Source organism: Canis lupus, chromosome 18, assembly GCF_011100685.1.
Source record: "Canis lupus familiaris isolate Mischka breed German Shepherd chromosome 18, alternate assembly UU_Cfam_GSD_1.0, whole genome shotgun sequence".
In the NCBI taxonomy this organism is placed as follows: Eukaryota; Metazoa; Chordata; class Mammalia; order Carnivora; family Canidae; genus Canis; species Canis lupus.
In genome coordinates this window covers 12,021,723-12,042,892 of record NC_049239.1, presented here as the reverse complement: position 1 = coordinate 12,042,892, position 21,170 = coordinate 12,021,723, and the positions used below count along the sequence as shown (strand labels likewise).

General features: G+C 35.2%; 1 long non-coding RNA gene across 1 annotated transcript in view; it reads right to left on the bottom strand.

The window, feature by feature from the left end:
* The window catches only part of LOC119864170, a 55,602-nt gene that overhangs the window by 30,995 nt on the left and 3,437 nt on the right, over positions 1-21,170 (bottom strand). The window lies entirely within an intron of this gene.

The following is a 21,170-nucleotide window of genomic DNA, read 5'->3' as shown; positions in this document are numbered from 1 at the left end:
ATAAGAGATCTATTCTGGAGAATGTTCCATGTGTACTAGAGAAGAATGTGTATTCTGTTGCTTTAGGATGGAATGCTCTGAATATATCTGTAAAGTCCATTTAGTCCAGTGTGTCATTCAAAGCCTTTGTTTCCTTGTTGATCTTCTGCTTAGATGATCCGTCCATTGCTATGAGTGGGATGTTAAAGTACCCTGCTATTAATGTATTATCAATGTATTTAATTTTGTTATTATTTATATAATATTATATATATAATATTATATATATTTATATAATATTTATATATAATTATATATAAATATTATATATAATTATATATATATAATATTTATATATAATTGGCTGCTCCCATGTTAGGGGCATAAATACAATTGTTGTATCTTCTTGTTAGACCCTTTAATTATGATATAGTGTCCTTCCTCATCTCTTATTACAGTCTTTGGTTTAAAATCTAATTTGTCTAAGGATTGCTACCCCATTTTTCTTTTGATGTTGATTATGTCATTGATGATAAATGATTTTCCACCCCCTCACCTGCAATCTGGATGTGTCTTTGGGTGTAAAATGAGTCTCTTGCAGACAGAATATTGATGGGTCTTGCTTTTTTCTCTAATCGATACCCTATATGCCTTTTGATTGGAGCAGTTAGCCCATTTACGAGTAACTATTGATAATGGCACGAATTTAGTGCCATTGTATTATCTGTAAAGGCATTGTTTCTGTATATTGTGTCTGTTCCTTTCTGATCTATGTTACTTTTTGGCCTTTTCTTCACTTAAAATGATCTCTTTTAATATTTCTTGCAGGGGTGGTTTAGTGATCACAAATTATTTTGGTTTCTGTTTGTCCTGGAAGCTTTTTATCTCTCAGCTGTATGTTTTTCTCATTTAGTACTCTGAATACATCATGCCAGTCCTTTCTGGCCTGCCAAGTCTCTGTGGAGAGCTCTCCTACCAGTCTAATGTTTCTACCATTGTAGGTTATGGACACTTGTCCTGAGTTGTGTTCAGGATTTTCTCTTCTTTTGTCTCTGAAATTTGCAACGTTCGTTCTCATATGTCAAGGTGTTGATCTATTTTTATGATTTTGAGGAAAGTTCTCTGTGCCTTCTGGACTTGGATGCCTTTTCCCTTTTCCAGATTAGGGAAGTTCTCAGCTATAATTTGCTACAATATGCCTTCTTTCCTTTCCTTTTATGGAATCCAATATTCTAATATTGTTTCACTTTATGGTATCCCTTATCTCTCAAATTCTCCCCTCACAATCTAGTAGTTGTTTATCTCTCTTTTTCTCAGCTCCTTTATTCTCCAACATTTTGTCTTCCATATCACTAGTTCTCTCTTCTGACTCATTTATCCTAGCAGTTAGAGCCTCTATTTTTTATTGTATTTCATTAATAGCTTTTAAAAAAATTGACTTGATTAGGCTTTAGTTCTTTTATTATTCCAGAAAGGGATTCTCTAGTATCTTCTATGGTTTTTAAGAAGAATTAATATCTATTTTTCTGAAGTGGTTTCAAAAAATAAAAAAGGAAGGAAAACATGCGAACTCTTTCTATGAAGTTAGCATTCCCTTGATCCCAAAATCAGACAAGACCTCACCAAAAAGGAGAATTACAGACCAATATCCCTGATGAACATGGATGACAGAATTCTCACCAAGATACTAGCCAATAGGATCTAATAGTACATTAAAAGGATTATGCATCATGACCAAGTGGAATTTATTCCTGGGTGGTTCAATATCTGAAAATCAATCAATGTGATACACTATATTAATAAAAGAAAGGAAAAGAGCCATATGACCCTCTCAATAGATGAAGAAAAAGCATTTGACAAAGTACAGCATTCTTTATTGATTAAAACTCTTCACAGTGTAGGGATAGAGAGAATATACCTTAATATCATAAAAATCATACACAAAAGCCCATAGTGAATGCCATTCTCATTGGGGAAAAACTGAGAGCTCTTCCCATAAGGTCAGAAATAAGACAGGGATATCCACTATCACCTATATTATTCAACATAGTACTACAAATCCTAGCCTTAGCAATCAGATGAAAAATAAATCAATAAACTAAGGGTATCTGAATCAGCAAAGAAGTCATGATACTCTACGTGGAAAACACAAAACACTCTACCCCAAAATTGCTAGAACTCATACAGGAATTCAGCAAAATAGCAGGATATAAAATCAATGCACAGAAATCAGTTGCATTTTTATACACCAACAATGAGACAGAAGAAAGAGAAATTAAGGAGTCAATCCCATCTACAATTGCACCCGAAACTAAGATACTTAGGAATAAACCTAACCAAAGAAACAAAAGATATGTACTTAGAAAATTATCAAACACTAATGAAAGAAATTGAGGAAGACACAAAGAAATAGCAAATTGTTCCATGCTCATGGATTAGAAGAACAAAAATTGTTAAAACATATATACTGCCTAGAGCAATCTATACATTAAATGCAATCCTATCAAAATACCATCAATCTTTTTCACAGAACTGGAACAAATAATCCTAAAATCTGTATGGAACCAGAAAAGACCCTCAAATAACCAAAGGAATATTGAAAAAGAAAACCAAAGTTAGTTGTATCACAATTCCAGACCTCAAGCTTTATTACAAATCCATAATCATCAAGAAAGTATAGTTCTGGTGCAAAAACAGACACATTGATCAATGGAACAAAATAGAGAAACCAGAAATGTACCTTCAAATCTGTAGCCAACTAATCTTTGACAAAGCAAGAAAGAATATCCAATGCTAAAAAAGTCTCTTCAACAAATGGTGTTGGGAAAATCGGACAGCCACATGCAGAAAACTGAAACTGGACCATTTTCTTACACCATACACAAAGATAGATTCAAAATGGATAAAAGACCTAAATGTGGGAAATCCATCAGAATATTAGAGGAGAACACAGGCAGTAACCTCTTCAACCTTGGCCATAGCAATTTCTTGCTAGATACATCTCCAAAGACAAAAGGGTAACAAAGGCAAAAATGAACATTGGGACTTCATCAAGATAAAAAGATTTTGCACAGCAAGGGAAACAGTTGACAAAACCAAAATGGGAGAAGATATCTGTAAATGCTTTATCAGATAAAGGGCTAGTACCCAAAATCTATAAAGAACTTAACAAACTCAATACCCAAAGACAAATAATTCGATCAAGAAATGAGCAAAAGACATTAACAGACATTTGTCCAAAGAAGCATACAAATGGCTCTAACAGACACATGAAAAAATGCTCAACATCACTTGGCATCAGGGAAATATAAATCAAAACCACAATGAGATACCACCTCATATTAGTCAGAATGGCTAAAACTAGCATGGCAAAAAAAAAAAAAATGACAGATATTGGCAAGGATGTAGAAAAAGGGGAAACTTCTTACACTGTTGGTGGGTATGCAAGCTGTTGTAACCACTCTGGAAAACAGTGTGGAAGTTCCTCAGATAGTTGAAAATAGAGCTACCCTAAGACCGAGCAATTGCACTACTAGGGATTTACCCCAGCGATACAAATGGAGTGATTCAAAAGGGTGCCTACATCTCAATGTTAATAGCAGCAATGTCCACAATAGCTAAACTATGCTCTCCCAGTGAGAGCATGGAGCAGGCACCCAGTGCTCATCCTCACCCACCTCACAGCTCTGGCACCTCTCTGTCGACAGCTGGAGACATTCACAAGCAAGAATGTACTCTATAAGAAACATGCCGGGATTCTCCTGAGACAGATCTCAAGCCCAGCAGTTTCTGAAATAATGTTCACTGAGTTCTATACTTTAGAATCCAGTTCACTGGATTCTATACTTTTTTTTTTTTTTTTTTTTTATTTTTTTTATTTTTCACTCCATTCTATTTTTTTTTATTGGTGTTCAATTTACTAACATACAGAATAACACCCAGTGCCCGTCACCCATTCACTCCCACCCCCCGCCCTCCTCCCCTTCTACCACCCCTAGTTCGTTTCCCAGAGTTAGCAGTCTTTACGTTCTGTCTCCCTTTCTGATATTTCCCACACATTTCTTCCCCCTTCCCTTCTTTTTCCTTTCCCTGTGAGCAGGTGCCATTTAGTTTTAATTTCAAATTACCTATAGATTTTTGGGAGATCTGTCAATGAACTATATAAATAAGACATAAAAGTATAGAATCCTTTCACGGATTCTATACTTTTATGTCTTATTTATATAGTTCATTGACAGATCTCCCAAAAATCTATAGGTAATTTGAAATTAAAACTAAATGGCACCTGCTCACACTGGCAGCCAAATCAAAAAACAAAAACAAAAACAAAGAGCTCAGATGTCCATTGACAGATGAATGGATAAAGAAGATGTGGTATATATATATATACAACGGACTATTACTCAGCCACCAAAAAAATGAAATCTTGCCATTGCAATGATTTGAATGGAAGTAGAAGGTATTATGCTAAGTGAAATAAGTCAATCGGAGAAAGACAATTGTAGAATTTAAGAAACAAACAGAAGATCATAGGGGAAGGGAGAGAAAAATAAAACATGATTAAATCAAAGAGGGAGATAAACCATAAGAGATTCTTAATCATAGGAAACAAACTGAGGTTGCTGGAAGGGATGGGGGTGGAGGGATGGGGTAACTGAGTAATAGATATTAAGGAGGGCACATGATTCAATGAGCACTGGGTATTATATAAGACTGACCTCTCCAACTAAAAGTAATAATATGCTATATGTTAATCAATTGATATTTAAATTAAATTAAAAATTAATTAATTGAACAAGGAAAAAAAGAAATGAGAATCTATGAATTAGCTGATGAAGAACCATTACAAATAGCAATTTTAAAGATGCTTGATAAGCTAAAAGAGAACACTGATGGAAAACTAAATAAAATCAGGAAAAAAATGCATGAACAAAATGAGAATAATTTCTTTAATGAAGAAATAGAATATACTGAAAAGGGATCAAGGAAAAATTCTGAAGCTGAAGTATACAAAAGTAGAACTGAAAAATTCACTAGCAGGATTCAAAAACAGAGTTGATGAAGCAGGAGATAGAAACAATGAACATGAAGATAGGTCATTTAAAATTATGAGTCAGACCTAACACTGGGGAACAAATAAGGGATAGTGGAAGGGGAGGCGGGCAAGGGGTTGGGATGATGGTGACTGGCACTGAGGGGCCACTTGATGGGATGAGCATTGGGTGATATGCTATATATTGGCAAATTGAACTCCAATAAAAAATAATATACAATTATATGTCAGAATTATAAGAGAAAAAAGCGTGAGAAGTGATAGGAGTCAAGGGACTTACGGACATGATCAAAAGAGTAATGTATGCATTATGGGAGTCACAGAAGAGACAGGGAAAGGAACAAAGAGTCCTTTGAAGAAATAAAGGCCAAAAATGTCCCAAATTTGAGAAATAAAATGGATATAAAAGCTCAAGAAATAAAAAGAACTCCAAATGGGATAAATACAAAAAGGGTCATGCAAATTGTCAAAAGTCTCAAAGAAAGAATGTTGAAAGCAGCAAGAAAAAAGTGACTCATCCCATATAAGGGAGCTCTCATGAGATTATCAGTGGATTGCTCAATAGAAATCTTGCAATCCAGAGGGCTTAGGATGATATATTCAATATGATGAAAGAAGAAAATTGCCAAACAAGAAAAATGGCAAAGCTGCCTTTCAAAAATAAAAGAGAAATTAAGCCCTTCCTAGACAAATAAGGGCAGAAGGTGTTCACTGATCCAATACCTGCCCTACAAGAAATGCTAAAAAATAGTTCTTTGTGTTGAAGCAAAAAGACATTGGATACCAATCTGAAAACCTACACAATTATAAAACTTTCTGGTAAAGAGAAACATATAGGCAAACATAGAATCCTCAATGTCAGCACATAAATCACCTTTAATTCTGGCACAGATTTTAAGTGACAGAGGCATTAAAAATAACTATAAATCTATGTTAATGGATAAACAGTATAAAAATGTAATTTATTACATCAAAAACATAAAGTGAACAGAGATGTAAACACAGAGTTTTTGTATGCAATTAAAGGTAAATTGCTATCAGTTTAAGACAGATCGTTATGTAGAGGGGGGCAGGTAGAGGGGATTAATAGTAGGATTAAGAGTACTTTATCTTGAGGAGCCCCGAGTAATGTACAGAATTGTTGAATTACTATATTGTACACCTGAAACCAATATAATACTGTAAGCTAAATATACTTTAATTAAAATTAAAGATAAATAAAATAATAAAATAAAATGGATTGTTATAACTTTAAGATGTTTTTTGTAATCTCCATGGTAACCACAAATAAAATACTATAGAAGATACATAAAAAGAAATGAGAAAGGGATCAAAGCATGTAACTACCAAAAAAAATATAAATGAAACACAAAGGAAGGTAGTAAGAGAAAAAGATGGACAAAATAGTTACAAGACATATGGGAAACCACTAACAAATGGCCATAATAAGTCCTACCCTATTGTTAATTACTTTAAATGTAAATAGATCAAAGCTCCCAATAAAAAGATATAGAGTTATTGAATGGGTTGAAAAACATAAGGTCTATCTATATGATGTCTATAAGAAACTCACTTTAAAATCTAAGGGCACATATAGGGCTGAAAGCAGAAAGATAGGAAAATACATAATGGGCAAAAAGTAAATAGGTGAGGTGACTGTAATTATAACATAAAATAGGTAAGACAGAAACTGTCTTAAGAGATAAGGAAGGACAATTTATTATAATTAAAAGATCAATTCATCAGAAAATATAAGAATTATAAATATATGCACTTAACATCTGAGCTCCCTTATATTTAGGAAAAAAGTTGACAGAATTGAAGAAAGAAATAGCAATATACTATAGAAGGAAATTTTAACAGTCCTCTATATTAAAAGAGGACTTTATTATGAAATGGCTGAAATAACCAGACAGAAAAGCAATATGGAAACAGAGGTCTTGAATAACACTATAGACCAATAAGATCTAACAAGTATATACAACATTATACCCAAAGACAGCTAAATACACATTCTTCTCAATTGCACATGAAACATTCTCCACAACAGATCACATGTTGGGCCACAAAGCAAGTTTTAACAAATTTAAGAAGACTTAAATCATGCCAAAGATCTTTTCCAGCCACAATGAGATGAAACTAGAAATCAATAGCAAAAAGAAAACTGGAAAATTCACAAATACATAGAACTTAACACACTCTTAAACATCCAATGGGTCAAAAATGAACAAAATATCCTGAAACAAAGAATAAAAGAAAACACCATACCAAAACTTAAGGGATGCAGTGAAAACAGTATTAAGAGGGAAGTTTATAACAGTAAACAATTACATTAAAAAAGAAGAAATATCTCAAATCAACAACCTGACTTTCCATCTTCAGGACTAAAAAGAAACAAACTTAATCCATGTTAGTGGAAGGAAGGAAATAAAGATTAGAGGAAAAATAAATGAAATAGAGTAACATTGAAAAAGACAAAACAGAGTTGTTTTTTTAGGACACCAACAAAATTGGCAAACTCCGCTAGACTGAGAAAAAACAGAAGACCCACATAAATAAAATAAAAAATAAAAGACAGGTGCCTGGGTGGCTCAGTTGATTAAGCATCCAACTCTTGGTTTTGGCTCATGTTATAATCTCAGAATCATGAGATGGAGCCCCATGTAGGGTTCTGTGTTGGGTGTGGAGTCTGCTTAAGAGTCTCTCTCCCTCTCCCTCTGCCCTTCCTCTGCTACTTGCAAGGTCTCTTTCTCTCTAAAAAAATTAAAATAAAAGTAAAAAAATAAATTAATAAAGAGGAGATATTACACCTGATGCCATAGAAGTAAAAAGGACTGTGAACAGTTATACACAAACAAATTGGGTAATCTAAAAGAAATGGATAAATTACTAGAAATATAGACTCTAACAAGACCAACTCATAGAGAAAAAAATTCCTAACAGACCTATAATCACTAAGGAGACTGAATCAGTAATCAAACATCTCCCAAAAAAGAAAACCTCAGAACCAGATGGCTTCTCTGGATAATTCTACCAATATTTACAGGAGAAAACACCAGTACTCTTCAAACTCTTCCAAAAAAATTGAGGAAGGAACACTTCCAAACTCAGTTTAGGAGGCCAGCATTACCCTGAAACCAAAGCCAGAGAAAGACACTATGAGAAAAAAAAACTAGAAGCAAATATCCTTGATTAATATTGGTATAAAAATGTTCAATAAATTACTAGCAAACTGAATTCAACAGGACATTAAAAGCATTCCACAGTGACTATGTGGGATTTATTCCTGAAATGTCAGGATGGATCAACACATGAAAACCAATCAATTTAGTATACTATATTAACAAAATGAAGGGAAAAAAACCCCACATGATCATCTCAATTGATGAAAAATCATACAGCAAAATTAAACACAATTTCATGATAAAACACTCATAAAACCAGGAATCAAAGGAAATTACTTCACATAATTAAGGCCATATAAGAAAAGCCCACATCCAACAGTATACTCAATGGAGAAAAACGGAAAGTTTTTCCTCTCAGATAAGGAACAAGAGAAGGATGGCCATTCTCATCTCTTCTATTCACCATAGTACTAGAAATCCTAGCCAGAGGAATTGATCAGGAGAAAAAAAAAGACATGGAAATTGGAAAGGAAGAAATAAGATCATCTCTGTTTGCAAATGACATGAGCTTATACGTAGAAAACTAAAAAATAAACACAGACACACAGATAACAGACATACAAACGCTGTTGAAATAAATTCAGCAAAGTAGTGGGATGTAAAAACAATACCCCCAAATCAGTTGTGTTTCTATATGTTAACAATAAACAATCCAGAAAGGAAATTAAGAAAACAACCACAAAATTAAAAAGAACAGAGTTTGTAAGTTCTTTTTTTTTTTTTTTTAAGATTTTATTTATTTATTCATGAGATACAGAGAGAGAGAGAGAGAAGCAGAGACACAGGCAGAGGGAGAAGCAGGCTCCCTGCAGGGAGCCCGACATGGGACTCCATCCTGGGTCTCCAGGATCACACCCTGGGCTGAAGGCAGCACTAAACCACTGAGCCACCCAGGCTGCCCTAAAAAGAACAGAATACTTAGAAATAATCTTAACCGGATCCCTGGGTGGCGCAGCAGGTTTAGCGCCTGCCTTTGGCCCAGGGCGTGATCCTGGAGACCCGGGATCGAATCCCACGTCAGGCTCCCGGTGCATGGAGCCTGCTTCTCCCTCTGCCTATGTCTCTGCCTCTCTCTCTCTCTCTCTCTCTGTGACTATCATAAATAAATGAAAAAAAAAAAATTAAAAAAAAAAAAAAAAAAAGAAATAATCTTACCCAAGATGGAAAAAAAAAAGAAACTTGTACACTTAAAACTACAAAGCATTGATAAAAGAAATTAAAGAAGACACAAATAAATGGAAAGGCATCATATGTTTATGAATTGGAAGACTTCATATTGCTGAAATCTCCATATTACCCAAAGCAATCTACAGATTTTTCTTAACAATTTTATTTATTTATTTATTCATGAGAGATACACAGAGAGAGGCAGAGACATAGGCAGAGGGAGAAACAGGCTCCATGCAGGAAGCCCGATGTGGGACTCGATCCCAGGGCTCCAGGATCAAGCCCTGGGCCTAAGGCAGATGCTCAACCGCTGAGCCATCCAGGCATCCCACAATCTACATATTGAATGCAATCCCTATGAAAATCTCAATGACAATTCTTTAGAAATAGAAAAAAATCTCAATATTCATATGCAATCTCAAAGCACCCCAAATAAATCTTGGAAAAGAACAAAGTTGGAGTCCTCACACTTCTTTCATTTCAAAACCTTACAAAACTATACAGTTATCAAAACATAGTGGTACTACATAAAGATAGACATACAGGCGAATAGAACAGACTAGAGGGGCTAGAAATAAACCCTCATGCATTTGGTCATATGACCTTGGACTAAGGTGCCAAGACCACACAATGGGAATAGAATAGTCTTCAACAAATGATGCTGGGAAAACTAGGTATTCACATGTGTTCTATATGGATGTTTCTGTGATTGGTCTGGCATAACCGACCACCTGGACCTCCATATTCATAGGCAGGTTAAGAAATGGTTGTGAGACTCATGCTGTGTGAGTAATCTTGGGAGCCTGGTTATTTAAAACATATGATCTGGCCTCCAGGTCAGAACTGGACCTTCTGTTCTGGATGCAAAGAACTACAAATCTTGTCTCACATCTCCTGCTCCAGGCTGGGCTTGCCTTCCAGAATTGAATGTGGGAGGGCAGTCATATCCATATAGTCCGGGCTACTTGAAAACATAAAAACCGTGATAACATAGAAATGCAGCTCACTCCAAACTGCACGTAGGCAAACAAATGTTTAACTTCAAACCCTGTCATTTGCCTATAAATATTGCCCTTATGGGGATGGTCAGTTGGAAGTCTCACTTGACATGAGGATACTCCACCCAGGCTTCTCAACTGGGACTCCAGCCTGGCTGTTTCCATGGGGCTTCCCCAGCTGATGAGGTTGGATATCATAAGTAGCTGATTTGATGTAACTTTGCCTCATTCTTATTTATTGCCTATATGTAGATTCCTTTCCTCTTCTGTTTCTATTAGGTCTCTATAATAGTAACAATGTTTTCTTTCCTTTTCAAAACCAAAACATGGCTGTTATGAATCTTTGTTGTTCAGAACAACATGCAAAAGAATTTTACCTTATAGTATACATGAAAATGGACTAAAAATGTATTAAAGACCTACAGGTAAGACATAAATCTGTAAAACTGTATTAAAAAAAGCATAGGGGAATAACTTTGTGGCAATTGATTAGACAATAATTTCTTAGATATGACACCAAATGCATAGGCCACAAAAGTAAAAATAGATAAATGTGTGTACACCAAACTAAAAAACTTCTCTCCATCAAAAAAAGTAATCAGCAGAGTGAAAAGACAACGTACAAAATAGAGGATAAAATACTTGCAAATCATATATATGATAAGGGGTTAATATCTAAAATATAAAAAGAACTCCTATGAATCAACAACAACAACAACAACAAAACCTTGATTTTAAAATGTGCAAAGCACCGAAACAGACATAAACAAGTGGCCAACAAAGATATGAAAAAATAGTAACCATCACCAACCATTAGAAAAATGCAATGAAGTATCAGTAAAAACCCCAGAAAATAACAAATGTTGGTGAGGATGTAGAGAAATTGGAACCCTATGCACTATTAGTGGGAATGTAAAGTTTCTCAAAAAATTAAAAATAGAATCACCATAAGACCCAGCAATTCCACTTCTCAGTATTTTTCCAAAAGAATTGAGACAAGGAATTAGAATGCTCTGCATACTCATGTTCATTGTAACGTAATTCACAATAGCCAAAAGGAGGAAGCAACCCAAGTGTCCATTGAAGAATGAATGGATTTAAAAAAAAGTACCATATATATATATATATATATATATATATATATATATATATAAATAATGAAATATTATTCATCCTTAAAAAAGAAGGAAATCTTGATACATTCTACAACATAAATGGGCCTTAAGGACAATATGCTAAGTGAAATATGTCAGTCCAAGAAGACAAATAGTGTACGACTCCACTTACACAAAATATCTCAAGTAGTCAAACTCATACAAACAGAGGGTGGAATGGTAGTTGCCAAGGGTTGTTAGAAAGGGGAAATGGGGAGCTGTTGTTCAACGGGTACAGAGTTTCAGATTCGCAAAATGATAAAGTTCTAGAGAGCATTGCACAACAATGTGAATATAGTTAACACTATGGGGTACACTTAAAATTGGCTGAGATGGTAATTTTTACTTTTTTAACCACAGTTCAAATAATACAAAACACCCAAGACCAGAGACCATGAAGCCTTCATGGTCAATAAAAATTAACACTTTCCTACCTACCTCCCATAGCCATTTCTCTTTCTTCCCTATTTCCCATCCTTCTAGCTCCAACTAGAGTGGGTCACTGCCAGTAAGAGGGAAAGAAGTACTAAAAAGAGGAGAGAAGAGGAGCACCCTTTCTCTAGCAGCAGGTGGTCCACTTGTAATGAGCCCAGTCATTACAAGGAAGGATGGGATGGTTTGTGATTGGGGGAAGGAGGGATGGTTTGTGATTGGGAGACTCAAGTGCTGATCAACATGTAGTGTTTAGCATTCTAATTTCTAAGACAGGACCATAATTTATAATTTAGAGTTAACTAGGAAGGAGCAGAAGAGTAAATAGATATGCCCAGTTTTAACCTATTGGCAGAGAGAGAAATTTCCCACTGAGCTTGTATAAAAGACACAATAGGAAATACGAAAATGAAGATCTTTTAAATGTATATCCAATGTGTTTTGCCTGTCCAGTATATTAGTTTCAAATGCTAATGTACTTAATATTAATATAGAGAAAAGCTGTATACTAAGTGATTAATAGCAGCCATCTTTGGGGATGGATTAAAAAGGGGATCATTTGAAAGATCAAATGGGACACCTGGGTGGCTCAGTGGTTGAGCGTCTGCCTTTGGCTCAGGTCATGATCCCGGGGTTCTGGAGTGGAGTCCCATATTGGGCTCCCTTCTCATTGGGGAGCCTGCTTCTCCCTCTGCCTGTCTCTGCCTTTCTTTCTCTTTCTGTCTCTTGTGAATAAATAAAATCTTAAAAAAAAGAAAGATTTTTCTTCTTCATGCACTCTACATCTGTCCTATTAGAGTTATTTGCAAGGAGTATATATTTATATATCACTTACTGATTTTTAAAGTCAGAATTTGGAATTAACAGGTTATGTACGTTTATTTTGTACAGGTAATGAGTCTGCCTAAATACTGTCCACTTTGTTATAACCAGACATTAGTGAACCTCGTGGGAAAGAACTTTTTTTTTGAAATTATCAATATGCAGCATCAAAAATGAAGCCAGGTGTGAAGTCTGTGTTTTCTTTTTTCCTTTTTCTGTAGCAAAAAGAGGAAGAAGGAAGCAACACGTGGAGGAGAAGGGGAAGGAAGGGAGCATGAGGTACGTCCAGGCTTCTTTTCCCTATAATTTTTAAATGGAAAACAACCCCAAACCCTTACTAACTCGATCAGTTTCTGCTGATAGTGAATTTCACCAAGCGTGAACGTTAGCATTATAGTTCTGTCTGTATTCTTTTTCTTTTTTCTTTTAAACCTCTTTATGGATAGCACAATTTTATGGAGAAATTTTACATCAATATGGTGCTTTCCAAAGTTAAGAATTACTAACAACGCCTTTACTTCTTTGTTGTGACATGGAAAGGCAGCCCTTACAAAAAGACTAGGAGAACCCAACAGGTCAAAGAAGCAAACTGGAAAACCCTCTTTGAAAATGGTAAGCATTGCTTTCCTGCATATACTGCCATTATTTTGGCCCTTCCTCACGTTACCACTAGAATCTTATAGGAGCTGCTTCCTGCCAACATAAGCATTGTGTGAAAACTTTACAAACATCACTGGGAAGAATAAACCAATGAACTCTGTATGACTTCTTAGCAACTTTGCAAGACAGAGGCCTAATTTGACATGTGGATTTGGTGGTTTGCCCAGCCTTGGCTAACATCAGGTCCACATGGAAGAGGGGTGTGCAGTGGCTCCATACCCCAGGGGACCAGCTCAGTCTCATGTGCCATGAGTCACAGTGGCAGAAGAGAGCCTCCTTCCTGGCTGTCTTGACTCACTCTGGAGCAGAAGAGGATGCTCATTGGGGTTGTGGTCCTGTTACGTGAGAGACCGCGGTGAGCTAAACAGCTTCACCAAGATGCAACCAAATCCCTCAAATTAGGAGAGAACAGGATGAGAAAGGCCAAATTCACTGATGGTTTGAGTTGGCAAAATTCTATCAAGTTCTAACATTAGCTCTGGGCTCATAAATCATGTTTTCCTTTGTCTTCTCGACTTCTAGTAATTAAATTGCTACAAATGAAGTTGTCTTTTCAATAATTTCTATAGGAATTTCCATTCTGTTTAAGGGTGAATTAACATTTAAGGTCTATCCTGGATCAGACTCAACGTCCCAACTTGCCTCCGAGCCCATGTCTCTTTGGACAGTACACATACTGCCCTTCCCAACAGCCATCCACTACTGCATTCTCCAGGATTGGGGTGTTGGTGTTGTGTGTATGTGTTTTTTTTTATTGAAACCTCCAATCCCAGGTTTTTAACTTTTTTACTTATACAGTAGTAGTATTTTATGGGAACTTAACTGTAATCTATACTCGTGATTTGTCAAATTCCTAATTTTGTCAAATTCCTAAATACTAGGATTCCTAAATACCCCTTTTAGATAAACTCCAGACTCTTGCAGTTGCAAACTAATAAATAATAAAGTGAAAACATCAGAACAAAATGTGTTAATCCCTCTTGTCATCATAGGACCAAACATAGCCTCTCTCAGAATCTAAAGTGATTTACCAGCTTAAATAATAAAAGGACCTATTGTTCCATGTACCATTCAGTCAAGGCTACCTTCAGGCTGCTCACACATTGCTACCTCCATTTTTTTTCTCTAATGCTTATCCTTCTCCATTTTCCACCTACTTTTTTACTGCTTTATATTACTTACTCCCTAAGATCCAAGTTACAATTAATCTCTTATGTATATGTACATATATATATACACATTCATATTTTAATATTTATTTATTTGAGGGAAGAGGAAGAGAGGGAGAGAGTTTGAGTGGGGGGTGGGGGCAGAGAGAGAGAGAATCTTCAAGCTAGGCTCAGTCTCATGACTCTGAGATCATAACCTGCACCAAAACCAAGAGTTGGACAATCAACTGACTGAACCACCCAGGTGCCCTTGAACTCTCTAGGTTTGTAATCTAGATTATAAAGACACACAAGACACACAATTCCAAATGAAGCATACCTATTTCAAACACAAAATGTTCAAAAGAGAGGCTAGAACACAGACCCTGTCCAATCTAGCTTTCCTCCTAAATTCCGAATAGTGAAATTCTCTAACCATTCCCCTCTTCCCAATTTTTATTTTCCCATTTTTCCAAATAAAGACAATAGTCAAATCTTGTCCATTCTATTTCTTTAATAGCTTACATACATATTCATTACTTCCTTTCTAATCCATACTGATGTATTTTACTGATTTCCATTATAAACATTACTGCAAGCCTGCAGGCTTTCCTTATATCCCATAGAGACTACCTAGTGGCAGGATAGAGGACAGATTAAACAGCAGCATTGTACTGCCTGAACATTGTAAAATGCTTATTCATTGTGTCATCATTCAACAAATATTTCTTTTTTTTTGAAAGATTTTATGTATTTATTCATGAGAGACACAGAGAGAGGCAGAGACACAGGCAGAGGGAGAAGCAGGCTCCATGCAGGGAGCCCGAGGTGGGACTCAATCCCGGGTCTCTAGGATCATGCCCTGGGCCGAAGGCAGCGCTAAACCTCTGAGCCCCCCGGGGCTGCCCTCAACAAACATTTCTAAGCCCCTGACCTGATCTAGAACAGAAAAAAGGTGTAGCTAGCCAAATGGAAAGTTGGAGGAGGAGGGCAGATAAGTTGGGCATATAATGACAGAATTTTCTGTGTTGTTCTATTTTTACACTTATATAGCTTAAGTAGAATACTGTAATTTAGATAATTCTTCCCTATTTAAAACAGCTATAGGTCTGTCTCTTCATTACCTCAAATCCATGGGATTTGGGGAAAGAAGAAAATTCTTTTAACCATTTTTCTTTGGGGCAGGGAGAGGTTAGAAAATTGCTATTTTTTAAACTGAAGTGAAATTCACATAACATAATTAACATTTTTAAGTAAACAACTCAGTGGCATTTATTTAGTGCATTCCACGTTGTACAATCACCATGTCTATAGAGTTCTAAAACATTTGCACCACTCCAAAGGAAAACCTCTTATCCCTCAAGCACTTGCTTTGCTCCCATTCTATCACCCTCTCTTGATAAGCATAAATGTACTTTCTCTCTATGGATTTACCTATTCTGGACATTTCATATAAGTGGTATCATACAATCTTTTGTGTCTGATTTTATTCACTTAGCATAATGTTTTCAAGGTTCATTCAAACTGTAGCATGTTTCAATACTTTATTCTTTTTATGGCTAAATATTATTTCATTGTGTGTGTATACCAAATTTTGCATACCCATTTACTCATTGATGTGTTCTTTTTAGCTCTTTCCACCTCTTGGCTATAGCGAATAGTGCTGCTGTGAATATGCATGTATATGTATTGATTTGACTTGTTTTTATTATTTTGTTTATACACCTATAAGTTGAAATGTTGGGTCATACTATATCTATATATAACTTTTTTGAGGCATGCCAAACTGTTTTTCATAAAAACCATGTCATTTTACACTCCCAGCAACAATGGACAAGGGTTCTAATTTTTCCCTATCTTTCCTAATACTTTTATTTTCCATTTTTATTGGGGGGGGGTTGTTCTTGTTTTATTTGTCATTCTAGTGGGTATGCAGTGGTACTTCACTGTGATTTTGATTTCATTTTACTAAAATTAATGATGGATATTAAGCATCTTTTCATGTCTTATTGGCCAATTGTAGATTTACTTTGAATAAATGTCTATCCATGTCCTTTGCCTATTTTTTTTTTTGTTTGTCTTTTGTTGTTTAGTCATGGGAGTTCTTTATATAATCTGGATACCAGCCTCTTATCAGATACATTATTGCAAATATTTTCTCTCATTCTGCAGGCTTTCACTTTCTTGATATGTTATTCACTTTCTTGATATATGCACATAAGTTTTTAATTTTGAGGAAGTCCATTTTATCTATTTTTTAAAAAGATTTTATTTATTTATTCATGAGACACAGAGAGAGAGAGAGAGAGAGAGAGAGAGAGAGAGGCGGAGACACAGGCAGAGCAGGCTCCATGCGGGGAGCCTGACGTGGGACTTGATCCCGAGACCCTGGGATCACGCCCTGGGCTGAAGGTGGCGCTAAACTGCTGAGCCACCTGGGCTGCTCCATTTTATCTATTTTTGTTGTTTTTCACACTTTTATTATCAAAGCTAAGAATCCGCTGCTAAATCCAAGGACATAAAGATTTACCCCTATGTTTTCTTCTAAGAGTTTTAGCTCTTATATTTAGATTATTGCCTCCTCTTGAGATAATTTTTGACACACCAGTGAGGTAGGGGTCCAATTTTATTCTTTTGCATATGTATGTCCAGGTGTCCCAGCATGATTTGTTGAAGAGACTGTTCTTTACCCTATTAAATGCTATCGGCATCTTTGTTGAAAATCACTTTGCTATAGATTTTGGGGTTTATTTCTGGACTCTCAATTCTATTCTATTGCTCCATATGTCTCCATTCCAGCGTCACATGGTTTTGATTATTGTAGCCTTGTTCTAAGTTTTAAAACCAAAAAGTATGAATTCCCCTCTTCGTTCTTCTTTTTCAAGACTGATTTGTCTATTTGGAGCCCCTTGCAATTCTATATGAATTGGAAGATCAGCTTTTCCCTTTCTAAAAAAATGGTATTGACATTTTGGTTGAGATTGCACTGAATCTGTAGAGAGCTTTGAGAAATACTACCTATGAACATGAGATGTCATTCCATTTATTTAGTTCTTAAATTTCTTTCAGCAATGTCTTATGGTTTCCAGTATATAAGCCTTTCAGTTCATTAGTTAAATTCATTCCTAGCTTTTTTTATGTGAATGTAAATGGAATTGTTTTCTTAATTCCATTTTCTCACTGTTTATGCTAGTGTAGAGAAACACCTGATCAGAGACACATTTGATTTTTTTGTGTTGATGTGGTATCTGCAACTTTGCTAAATTTATTTATTAGCTCTAGTAGGGTTTTTAAAAAAAATTCTTTGGATTTTCTATTTATAGGGTTATACTATCTGTGAATATCTATAGTTTTACTTCTCGCTTTCCAATCTGGATACCTTCTATTCCTGTCTGTTCTTTTCCTACCCAGGGACCAGAGTCCCACACTGGGAACACAGGCTCCCATCTTCAAGACCACTACAGAACCTGAAGGGGCCTGGTTGAGGGCAAGTAAAAACAACCCAAACTATTTTACCATTACACAGTTGCCTTTTCTTTGATTCAACACATGTTTGTATTGTAAACTTTTGTCTGTTTTCCAGACTTCTGAGAGAGTTGATTTTGACAGTTTTTGCTTAATTTTTTAATGTTTCTGTGGACGAGTAAGTTATTGGAGCTGCCTACTCCACCTTTTTCACCTATGTCTTTCCAAATATTTTTCTTGTGGTGCACATCACTATTCTAGGCTAAGGGACACCAAAATAATATTATCCACACCTGTCAACATACTTGATCCATTTTGAGCTATAATTTACTATTTGGTATCAAACCAACTTCCTACCAAGAATAACCACAATGCTGGATTAAGTTTGAAAAGAAAACAGTTGCATCAGAGAGTCACCAAAACAGCCAGGAGAGACAGCATAGGTATATCATCTTAGATAGCCAGGATGTCATCATTAGCAAATCAGCAGACATACTCTAAAACTGTTTAACAAAGAGCACAAAAAATTCAAATGTAATGTCAGAAAAGCCAAAAGTAATAAAAGAGAGAGTAAAGGAAAAATATATGGATAAATCTAAATTTCTCTCTACATAATAATATTTTGCTGGGTTTTTCAATTTAATAGAATTTAAAATGCATGACAACAATTGCCCCCAAATCAGGAGTTGGGTAAATGAAATTTATGTTCTAAAGTCCTTGAATTTTCCAGAAACTAGAAAAAATATTAATTTGTTGTACATTCTAGTAAAATGAATATTTTATAATTATAAAGTAAGTCACAAAGTGAGAAAAAGATACATAATACATATATCTGACATAGGACTCATACCTAAAATATAGAAAAATCTCCTAGAAATAATTGACACAGTCTAATTTTAAATTGGGCAAAAGACTTGAACAAGTGGCATATAGACATATGAAAAAGTGCTAAACTCTTTGTCATCCAGGAAATGCAAATTAAACCTACAATGTGATTCCTCTACGTATGCACCAGAATGTATAACATTCTGTATAACAGACTTCCATGCTGTTTTCCATAGTGGCTGTACCATTTTACATCCCCACCGTGTACAAGAATTCTAACTTCTCCACATTCTGTCAATATTTGCCATCTTTTGTTCATTTTAATCCCAATTGGTGTGGGGTGTATATCTTAATGATTTTGACTTGCATTTCTCTGATTAGTGATGTTAGGCACCTTTTCATATATATGTTGGCCAATTTAATGAGTCTTCTTTGGAGATATAGCTATTTAAGTCTCCTGTCTCTTTTTTAACCGGGCTATTTGTTTTTGTTTTCTTTGTCAGAGAGTCGTAGGAGTTCCTCATATATATGTTATGGGGAGAGGGGCTAACCTCTTATCAGATACGTGGTTTGCAAATATTTTCTTCCATTTTTAGGCTGCCTTTCCATTCTGTTTTTCCCTTTTATTGTGAAGAAGCTTTTGTTTGTTTTAGTTCTACTTTTGCTTGTTTCCTGTCTTTTAGATGTCCAATCCATATACCCATGAAATCATTACCAAGACTAGTGTCCTGAAGGTTTTCACCTGGAAGTTTTACAATTTCAGGTCTTCCGTTTAAAGCTTTAATCTTATTTCAGTTTATTTTTGTGTGTGTTTTGAGGTAGTTTATTTTCATATTTTTACATGCAGATATCTAGTGTTCCTGACCCCATTTGCTGAAGACACTAGCCTTTTCCCACTGTGTATTCTTGATACCACTTTGAAGATTAGTTGCCTATATATGTGTGGGTTTATTTTCAGGCTCTCTAGTATGCTCTATTAGTTTATGAGTCTTTTCATGGCAGTATCATACTGTTTTAACTATGGCCGCTTTGTAATATATTTTGAAATCATGAAGTGTGATGTCTCCAGCTTTGTTCTTCTTTCTCAAGGTTACTTTGGATATTCTGGGCGTTTTGTTGTTGAACATAAATTTTAGGATTATTTTTCTATCTCTGTATAAAATGCCATTTGAATTTTGATGGGAATAGAACTGAATATATAGTTTTGGTAGTATGGACATTCTAATAATATTAAGCCTTCTAATCCATGAATGAAAACTCTTCCCACTTATTTGTGCTTTCTTTGTTTCACTAGTATATTATTTTCAGTGTACAAATCTTTCATCTCCTAAATATTTTATCATTTTTGATACTAAGGTACCTGAGAACGTTTTCCTAATTTCCTTTTCGGATAGTTTGTTACTGTATGGAAATGCAACTGATTTTTCTATGTTGATTTTTATACCCTGCAACTTTCCTAGATTCACTTATTCATCCTAATAGGTGTGTGTGTGTGTGTGTGTAATTATTAGGGTTATATATATATGATCATATAATCCGCAAACAGACAATTTACTTCTTTTCCAACTCGGATGTCTTTTATTTCTTTTTCTTTTCTAATTGTTTTTACTAGGACTTCCAGTATTATGTTGAATACAAGTGGTGAGAAAGGCCACTTTTGTCTTATTCCTGATTTTAGAGGAAAAGGTTTTAGTTTTCCACCACTGAGCAGGAGGTTAGCTGTGGGCTTCTCATATGTGGCCTTCATTATGTTGAATGAATTCTTACTATACCTAATTTGAGATGTTTAACCTAAAGTGATGTTGAATTTTGTCAAATACATTTTCTGCATCTATTGAGATAATAATGATTTTTATGATATGATCAATAAACATCTATTGATTGCATTTCAGCATCCCAGGAATAAATTCTATTTTATTGTGGTATATGATCCTTTTAATATGCCATTGAACTGTTTGCTAGAATATTTGTCACAAATTTTTACACTGAGCATTCTTTTTTATAGATTTTTGCATCTATGTTCATCAGAGATATGGAGCTGCAATTTTCTTTTCTTGTAGTGTCTTTTTTTCTGGTTTTGATATCAGTGTAATGCAGGGCTTGTACAATGAGTTGCTTCTCTTTAATTTTTTGGAAGAGTGTGAGAAGGATTGATGTTAATCTTTTACATGTTTGGTAGAGTTCACCAGTGAAGCTTTCTGGTCCTGGGCTTTTCATTGTTAGGAAGTTTTTGATTACTGATTCAATTTCCTTGCTTATCTATTAGTCTGTTTATATTTTCT